The following is a 10109-nucleotide window of genomic DNA, read 5'->3' as shown; positions in this document are numbered from 1 at the left end:
TTCCATGTAAGCAGATATAGCAGGGGTGGGAAACCCTGATCTAGCTAGTGGGCTGGTGGGTGGTTACTTCAAGCTTGCTTTCTTCAGGGATTAGTTGCAGGATCAAGTTCCCCATGGGGAACTTGGTCATGCAGCTGATCTTGCTGCATCTCTAACTTGGTTTTTGGACTACAACTCCCATCATCCCTAGCTAGCAGGACCAGTGGTCAGGGATGATGGGAACTGTAGTCCAAAAACAACTGGAGACCCAAGTTTGGAAAGTCCCTCTCTAGCTGCTCCACACCTAATGACACCTGACACCAGGTGTGGGACAAGTGGGCATGGCCTTCTCCAAATTGGGAACTCTGGCAGGCCAAATTTGGTCAGTGGGCTGGAGGCCCCCCCCCCTCGGTATATAGGATTACAGCCAAAGTGTCTTGTCCTACTTTGTCAACCACTTCTCTGAAGCAGCACAGACCTGTATTTTCCACATTTCTGTCTTCAGCCATGACAGAAGCCTCTTTTGCCATTGAGTAGTATGTAAACAAATAAATCTCTATTATGGGTATTGGAGCAACCCTCTTTTTTCTTTACACGCAGTTCTGCTTTCTGTGCTGAACCTTCTAGTAGAATTCTGGTGACCAGCATTCTCATCGTCCACAAAGCACTACTCCTGGAGGCAATGAAGTAGATGAGCACAGAAAGGTTTATTTCAAAACAATCCACTTTTGAGTTTAGTGAGTGAGTGAAGGAAGGGAAGGACCTTGCCTGTAATGGAACAACCCGCCCACCCTTTTCTCCTTTCTTAAAAGTGTCTTAGCAGATGAGCGGCAGTGGTGGTGGTGGGGGCTGGCTAGAGAGTTCATAAAATCCTATCAGAAAGTCATCTTCACCTAGAACTCAGAAATTTTATAGCTTCTTTTTATGTCTTCCTCCACTATGGGAACTAATTTCCTGAGGAATTGCAGGCATTTCCAATTTGTTTGAAAGATCTAGAATCTGTGTGTACATGTCTGAATCAGGAGAGACACAGAGGACTGAAGTTAACTCATGCAACAGGTGACCTGTGGGAAGGATGAAATTATATTATGGGTTATGCTGTTGTTCATCTTAAACCGGGGTGTCAAAACAGAGCCGTTTCTTTGCTATAACAAGTGAATAATGCTTTCTTTTGTAGGCACAAGTCTCACCATATTGCTTATATGTAGAGAAAAGCAAAAAAAAAATTAAAAAATCATGTGCATAACTGCTTTCTCTGTGGAAACTTTAATATTTTGAACAACCCACAGTAAAGAAGCACATCCAGCAGTGCAGTCTGATCTGCTAAATCTCATTATCAGCTGGTTGCACAATACCCCTCTTTGATGAAGATTGTTATACCTTCTCTGTTGGAAAAACTTGTTTTTCTGGTCTCTCTTCCTTCTGAACCAGCTGTTGTCCGTGTTTACTTGATCCTGCCCCATCTTCAAAAAAAGAAGTTGTCTAATTTTGATATTTGTGGTTGACAATCCATACCTTGTGGCATTAAAAGACAGACCTCTGAATGCCAGTTGCTGAGGAACACAAGTATACCACTTGTGGGCATCTGGTTGTCTACTGTGAGAACACCTTACTAGATGGACAGGTGCAGCAAGGTTCTTCTTGTGTTATATATTTGCATGACCTTAACCTTTAGGCCAAACACACGAGAGCTACTTTGGCAGGGAAACCACAAATCTCAACAAGTGGATCTGAGAGAGCTTGTTAATGGAAGCTAATACATCTTTGGGAGCCGCCCATCCTTGCTAGAAAAGGCTCCTTGGATGTGTTTGTAAGTGGGCAGCTTCGCCAAGTCCCTCAGGGAGGCTACAGCCGGCTTGTTCCTCATTATTTTCGTCACCACTCTCTTGATGTTACTGGTATTCACTTGGCCAATTGAGACGCAGAGCTCGGTGGTAGCTTCCTCATGCCAGTTGCCAACACCTGCTTTCTGACATCCTCAAAAATAACTGGCTGAGACTCCAGGTTCATCATCAGCATGGACTGCAACTCACTCAAGTTCATGGAACTTTTCTCACTCAAGTTCAACCTCTCCAATGGCTCCTGCCATTAAAATAAATTCCCAGGTGATTATTTCCACAGTTCTCAAACCTGCCTGGGGTCTGTACTGGCATGGATGCATGGGAGGCCTGCATCTTCATAGCTGTGATGGTTTAAAAAAAGGTAAAGGACCCCTGACAGTTAACTTGGGGGTTGCGGAGCTCATCTTGCTTTACAAGCCAAGGGAGCGCCGGCGTTTGTCCGCAGTTTTTCCAGGTCATGACTAAGCTGCTTCTGGCACAACAGAACACCGAAACCAGAGCAGCGCATGGAAATGCCATCTACCTTCCCGCCGGAGCGGTACCTATTTCTCTACTTGCATTTTTTGGCATGCTTTTGAACTGCTAGATTGGCAGAAGCTGGGACCAAGCAACGGGAGCTCACCCCGTCGTGCCAATCGGCAGGCCCAAGTGGCTCAGTGGTTTAGACCACAGCGCCACCCGCGTCCTGCTAGTTGTGGCGGTAGGTGGTGGCAGTGTACATCCAGTGATGCTGGTTGAGCACACTGAGATACAACTGGGTGAAATGCCTTTGCCTGGCCCCCCAACGGAAAAGGACCCGCCTCCTCCCAGCAGCATGTTCAGGATGGCAAAGGGGATAAAGTCTTCCTCCAGCCCAAGTTTCCAGCCCAATCGTGATGTGGGTCAACTCTAAGATGGGGGTGGGCCCCAAACTCACACCTCCAGCTCAAAGCGGACTGCCATGTGCACCATCTCAATCTCCTCATCCGATAATCTGGGCTGTAGCCCAGACGGACAACAGTGTCCAGGCCTCTGGCATCGGCTGAAATGGCATACATGGTGGTGTCCCTTGACACCTGACAATCATAGATGTCACCATGCTGCTCCAAAGTGAGGAGGATCATGTCCTTACTGCCAAATTGAGCTGTAGAAAAAAAGGCAAGTTTTTCGAGAAAGCGTGAAATGTCACTGGTATGTTTTGCTTCATATCTTGAGCCTTAATTTATAAGAATCCCAACTGGGCAGAACTGTCCAAATATGTTCTGAGAAGCCACCTGCATCCTGTTCACCAGGGTGATCACTTTGGTTTCAAAGTTCTCTTGGCCATCAATGGTGGCAAAGACTGGCTTTGGCACTCCAGGGAGAGGAGCTGCCAGGGGAATGCTGGGATAGCTTCCACCACTGTGTATTTCCTGTATGCAACTAGTCCAAACCTCCGTGTGGAGCTCCAGATGCCCTGACCGACCACCTTGGCCGCCATATTGGCTTCCCCTCATGGCAAGGATGGAGAGGTGTGAATCACGCAAGGCAAATGTGGATTGGCCAGTTGAGGACAACAGTGTGGATTGGCCAGTGGCTGGCTTAAGGGGCAGAGCTGAAGTCAGCTGATTCAAGAGAGGAGGGAGAAGGTGAGAGTAAAAAGGAAGGGAGAATAAAGTCCCCACTTGACACTTCCGGATCTCTTTCTACAGCTTTTCTAATTTCCAGTAGCAGATCTTTCCCAAATCACATGCAAGTTAATGGGATGCTAAAAGGACTAGATTGGCTGCCAAGAAATCCCTTCTAGAATACTTCACTCCTAAGGGAAGCATACTTTGAGCCTTCTTTAAAGCTCCATCAGTGTGGAATAGCTGTAGTTAGAAAAATTGAATAGATTCTTCTCCCTCTCACTGGAAGCAAGGCTCCATTCCATTCTCTATTACATTTGTACAATTACCATACGACTGTGGTTGGTTCAGGGTTAGCAGCATGGTACAGGAAGGTCTGGGGAGTTGCTCTCATTGCATCAGAGTTATAATAGTGCACTTGCACCCCAGCATAATTTCTGCTGGGAAGGTCTGGTGGCACAATTTTACTCATGCTCAAGTTCAGATGAACTAACAGCCTTGGGGTCAGAAAGCAATTTTCTCCAGGTCACACTGGGTGGCGGAGGGATGGCTCCTTCTGTAGCCTTTGGCTTGATTAATTGGGGGTTATCTGCACTCTGGAGGAAGCTTGCTTTGCAAAAGCTGGCAGTGAAAAGAAGCAGAACCAAATATTTTTTAGTCAAAGCCTTGTTGTCGGCAGGGGTGGGTGGGATCTCTAGGTTTTCTTTTTCAGCACATGTGCTAAAAATGTGTTTTAGGAGATGAGACTGACATGCAGAGAGCCCATGAAAATTCAAGCCCGAGACCAATCCCCTTTCTCAAAGCAGAGTCATCCTCCAATGCAGCTAGGAGAAAGAGGGAGAGAAGTTGGCTGGCTTTTAAAAATAACTTGCTTTCAATGGGGAATTTCTAGAATACAACAGTTGGAAAGGAGGACCTGCCTCATTCTCCATAAGCGCCAAATTTGGCTAGCATCTGTGTCAAACAGCAGAAAGAACATGCTGTATTGGAGGAGAATAAACAGTGTTTATGCTAATTTCCTATCCGAATTGTTTTGTATCTGACAGAACCCATTAGTCTGAAGAATGAGATAAAGACAGATAATAACAAACTGAGCCAATCACTAGTTGCCTAATCCAATAAAAGTCACCTCCGTCTCCCTTTCAGAATTTTCACTACCAAGCAAAACAAATGCAGTCACTGCACTCTCCGGCAGACTGCACAGATTAATGTCCTGTACTGGGAGTGATGGAGAAGTGATTCCTTCATTGGCCATAAGAATGGACCATAAGCAATAAACATATTATAAAAACTGGACCCACCCAGCACGAAGAACAACCTGCTTCATTTCCTCCAAACCAATAAATTTCCAATAAACTTACATTTTCCCCTGCGTGAAATGGAAGAGCCACAGGACTGAGTTTTAGTGGATCTAACCATGTTGCATCCTGTTTGTCTTTTCTGGCATTTTCCCTCCTTAGCTACACCCCTTGCTAAGCACATCTGCCAACTGTGGTCCTATTCATGTGACATAGTCATCACTTCATGACTGGAATGACTTGCATTTGTGAAAGAGCCATCACAAATGAACCAACACTGATTGAGGTTTCATATCACAGCAGAAAAATAGTATTTCCTACACTGAGGTAGTTCACATGTTGAGATACAAATTGAGTGTTGAGTAATTAGTTGGTGTGCATGATGTGTAAACTGATAAACCAGTGGCTTCTATTTGAAGAGCATACTGAACTGTTTTCAGTCTCATATTTCAGGACAGAACAAACCAGACAATATATTCTCTCAAACAGGGAGAGTACCTGCATAGGGCTAGTACCTGTGTTGTAGTATTTATGTGTACATCATATTTTAATTTCTGTTTTATCTTATTAATTCTGATCCCTATGGCATGTAGCTTGGTTCCCTTGTTTGAGTCAGAGATATCTGCTTAGCAGGAACCATTCTGGGTTATGTTTACTTTCTGCTTGTGTGGTATACCATGGTCTGGATAGTGTTGGGCATTAGTGGTTTTCTCTTAAGTTGGCACTTGGACTTGTGAACTCCATTTCAAATGGACGGACAGAACTTACTTCAAAATGGTCTCATGTCCTCCAGAGATATTCACATCCCCCAAAAGTGTGTTTATATGATGGAGTCAACTTGGCTTAACAGTAAATCTTCTATGTCAGGGAACCTTAGTTTTGAGAGGAGGGTTAGGAAAGAATTTTCATGGTCCTCATCAAGCATTCCCCGGAATTATTTTTATAGAATGCAATGCTATTAAGCCAGTACAAAACCAATAAATGTCTGTAGGGCAGACTGGTATGCAGGCTTGGAATGTGGGGATGGGGTGGGGTATTTTAGATCAGCCACAATCAATAGAGCAGACATGGTTCTGATATCCAAGGTTGTTCAATAACGATCATAAGCAAAATCCCTACACCATTCTAACTTCTGGGGGTGAGATGGGGAGAGAATATCAGTTACAGAAATGTGCATGTGTGAAATTGAGGAAATCAGATGAAATTGTAGAAGGCAGAACAAGGTAGGTGTGTCAACGCTAATGTTTTATGGAAAGAGACAGCAAGTCTTTAAGAGCTATAGGTTCCTCGAAGATCTTTCCATCCTGACAATGCAACAATGGGAAAAGACACATCCTCTTTCCAGAACAATTGTAGCAGTGCTGGCTGGGCATCAAGGATTTCCAAGTGCTCACAGAAAACTCCTAGGCAAGTAAGCGTCATTCCACTCAATGCTGAACTTCCTTTCAATTTTAGGTATTAGAATAGACTACTTTGCTTGATTGAGAAGTTATAGGATCCGGTTTGGTTCCAGTTATGAAGGCAAGTGAAAATAATAAAATAAAATAAAATTTAAATTGCAAATACTTGTTTCCCAAAGATGGTCCAGAAAGACAGCTTTCCCTTTTCAAGGCAAAACAGGTCCAATATTGCAGTATAATTCATTCCTCTTGTATGTAATAATGACAGAGGAACATACAAGGCATTCCTGGGCCTCTAGATAACACAAAATAGGGACAACTATTTTTCAGGCACAGGTACCAGAGAATAGGGACTGTCCCGATATATTTATATCCGTGTCCTCATTTGCCCCTGTCCAAATATGGAGCACAGGGAGCCCATCTGGAGCTGGTTTGAGATCTCCCTGTGCTGGTTCTGCCTTTGGTTGTGTCTTAGACAGCTTGTGTTCAAGAGTAAGTCATAAACACCATCTTCTAATGGTCCCGTGGGCAGTGTTTTGACAAACATCTCTCTCCTACTCAGGGACAACACAGCTCATGCAGCTGCTCCTCTTGCTTCTGGTCTTCTGCTTTTGTCTTTGCCTTTTAATAAAATACTTATTTGGATTGTTCCCCTTTGCATTTCCCTTGCTATTTGTATAATGAGGGCAGACACTCGGGAAATATCTCCTTGCCTAAGGAGAGCTCTGTATTCCCCAGAAAATGAGACAGTCTATTGAGGCTTAAGGTCCCAGGAGGCATATTCTTTTTGTAAATGCCTTCAACACTCACCATCAACATTGCTCTGCCATGCGGTTCTCCACTTTATTTAATATGCAGAGCTTACCACAGCTGGTTGTGTGCTTTAATTAACACCAGCTGATTTTGATCCTAATATACTAATGAAACCATGCCTTTTAAAAAAAAAAGCTTTTGAAGTTCGCATTTTACCATATCCATCTAAGTTTGGAACCAGCTATTGTAGTTCCGTTTAGCAAAGTACACTGAGTTAGTTCATAAATCTCTGAACTACACATGAAAGTAGTTTCCATAGTTTCCAGGTGAACTATATATGAATTAAGTTCATTCTGGGGTAGAACGTTGATTGATTTTTAGTTCATCTTCAAATTCATTTACTTACTGTACATGTATTGTATACTCTTTAGACTCTTTTGGTCTTTAAAAATTATAATTGTTGGCGGAACTTAAGTAAACAGTTCACATTCCACTGTGTGTATGTTTTGATGTTTCCTCGGGCTTTTAAAGAATATTTTAAACTTCAACACAGCAGCTTGTAACATTCTGAATGCTGGGGGGGGGGGAATGCAAATGATTTTTTGGATGAACTGTGAACTAAACATGTTCATTTTGTAAAGGGGTGAATATGAACTAGAATTAGTTCCTTCTTTGATAGCTTGAACTAGAATTATGTAGTTTTTTAAAAAAATGAACTCTCCAGTCTCTGGGCATAACTGACTGAACTGTTCAGAAAGGTAAAAAAGTTAATGTACTTTCCATGAGCTTAAAACTGGAAATTTAGTATCTACATAGGCCCATTACTAGAAAATTTTGAAAAGGTAACATTCATACAAATAAATGGAAGAGAGAATGCCCTCAAATGGTTTTGATATTTTCGCATTACCTAGACAGCTAAAGCTTTGTACACATTTACCTCATAATAGTTGAGGTGTTTGTTCTTCAGTGAGATCAGCAAAGGTATTTTCATATTAGCTCGACAGCTGAAAACACTTAATGGTTTATCTCATGGGCTTACCTCATAATAAAAGTCAACACTCTAGTATAAAGCCATCCAAGTTGACTTCAGATAACAGCCAGAAATGAGTATCCATAGTTAGAATTACACAGAAACGTGGCTTGAAGCCAGATACACACACACACACACACACACACACACACACACACACACGGTGATAGGCTCTGCACAGTGTCCATGGTTGAACACTGCGAGGCAAAGCAGGTCCATGGCTCACAGGTTAAAAACACCTGCTCTAAGGCAAGCACAGGGTACAACTTCCAGCATTCATGCTAGCCAGGGCCACACACACCCCTCCCACAGGAGGCTTATTTTGATCACAATCGAGTACACACTTCTGGTAAATGAGCCACCATAGAAGCAAGAGGGCTGTGAAAATTTGGGTCCAGGGCCTTTCAGATTTGCCTACCCATGTACTATCTGAAACCAATGGGGTGCATTTGTTGCCATATGTGATTTTTTCCAGCTCTCCTACCTCACTGTTCATTCTCCTTGCTGTTCCCAGTGTATGAAATCTCTTTGAAGTCAACTGTATGCCTATGCAGAGGTGGCTGCAGCTGATGGTTCTCTGATCTTGCAATATTTTGTAATCTTTCTAGAAGGCTCCCTCCCCCACTCCAGTCCTTTAAGGTTTCTTTCTTTTTCTATTTAGTTTTAGGTCCTGTGATTTAAAGCAGCTTTGTCAAGGGTTGGGCCAATATGTAGTAACCATGGAAATCTAGACAATATGAAAGTGGCAAAGAGCCACCGTCTCTTTATCCTCCCTATAAGTCCTGTGTCAAATGGAACTCAGCCAGCCCAGAGCTAATCAAGGCGTCAGAGAGTTTCCCAAAACCAAAGAGTTTCAATAGTGAGGTATGCAGAGGGTGAACCGAGGACACATTTTGCAGCTGAACTTCTGAGTTTCGTAGGCTTCTTTCGTTTATTTAATTTTTGGGTCAGTTTAAGCCAGATTCTGGATGTTAATGTCGTTGTTTTGTGTGTGAAGTATGTGCTCTGTGTGCCAGACCACATGCCCTGGAACCAGTAACTCATAAAAATGTCTTCCATTTTAAAGGTAATGGCAGTTATTCTGTAGATGGGGCGATGCTTAAAAGAGCTTCAGGCTGCTGCTTTGCCTCAGAGAAGGTAAAGATGATGAGGACTGATCCTGAATAACCACATATCATAGGGTGAAACAACTTGTCAGACAATTTCTCAGTTATTTCTCTGGCCACCTGCAATCCTTTCACCACCTGCTCCTTGAAATCCATATCCCCAAGGCTTAGGAATTTCTTTTCCTAATTCAGAAGCTGAACAAACCTTGCCTTAACTTCCTTCACAACGTAGGGCTCCCCCCCCCCCCTTTGCAGTTCAACTGTTAGCTTTAACTACCCTCAAGTTCTTCCCCTTAAAAACAATTTCTCCCTGGTTTCCACGACAACTGCTCAGGCTTTTTGGTTATTCATATTATTCTGTCAGGCTAGCAGTTGAATATTTTAAGCTATCAGTCAGAAGCATCGTGGGAAATGAAACATTTAAACCTTTATATCCCTATTAAGAGCTTTCTAGATGATAATCCTTCCCCATTCCTGTAGCACAAAATATCTATTAGCCCATGTCCAGCACCAGGGGGGTGACATATCCTGTGGGGTGGGGATTCCTAAGTCTTGCTGAAGGCGGAGAGCTGCTCTTGTGTCAACCATTTTTGGGGAGGGAGGGATGAGAAGCACCCCAAAACATTCAAAGGTTTGTGCTCCAGCACTAGAGAGAGTGTCAGAACAAAAATGAAAGATTTAGGAAATGGAGGGGCATTGTTGTAAAGAGAGATGGAAGCCTTCCTTGTGTTCAGCACTTTCTGATTTTTAAAAGGCAACATGAACACTGCTAATGCTGAATGATAAAAGATCCCCCCCCCCCAGCGTAATAAACCCACAGTACTGTTTGGTGACTTTTAGGAGGGGCTGGGAGGCAAGGTCCAAGCTTCCATCCAAATGGTCTGCCACTTCTCTTTTTATTTGTTTTATTTGCTTTTCACCCAAATTTCTATAGTGGTTTAAAACATTTAAGGCAACAACAAAAAGCTCTAAAAATGATAGCATAAACCAAAAACAACAGTGCAGCAATCCTAATAAAAACAGGGTCAGCACAACGGTTCACTCCCCAAAGGCTGACTGAAGCAAGTTTCTACTTGTCTGTAAAAATTGGGTACACAAATACATAGATTTAGACAA

The 10109-nt window shown here is 43.1% G+C and overlaps 1 pseudogene across 1 annotated transcript; it reads right to left on the bottom strand.

Moving 5' to 3' along the window:
* Window positions 1-327: 327 nt before the first annotated feature.
* Window positions 328-6153, bottom strand: LOC310841131 (mitochondrial-processing peptidase subunit alpha pseudogene; annotated as a pseudogene). Its single transcript has one exon. The product of its transcript is annotated as a mitochondrial-processing peptidase subunit alpha pseudogene (transcript).
* Window positions 6154-10109: the final 3956 nt, after the last annotated feature.

The sequence above is a fragment of the Podarcis gaigeae genome (assembly GCF_964106915.1).
Source record: "Podarcis gaigeae genome assembly, chromosome: 3".
Classification (NCBI taxonomy): domain Eukaryota; kingdom Metazoa; phylum Chordata; class Lepidosauria; order Squamata; family Lacertidae; genus Podarcis; species Podarcis gaigeae.
Note: the sequence above shows the minus strand (reverse complement) of the source record. Positions and strands in the feature narration are given on the sequence as shown.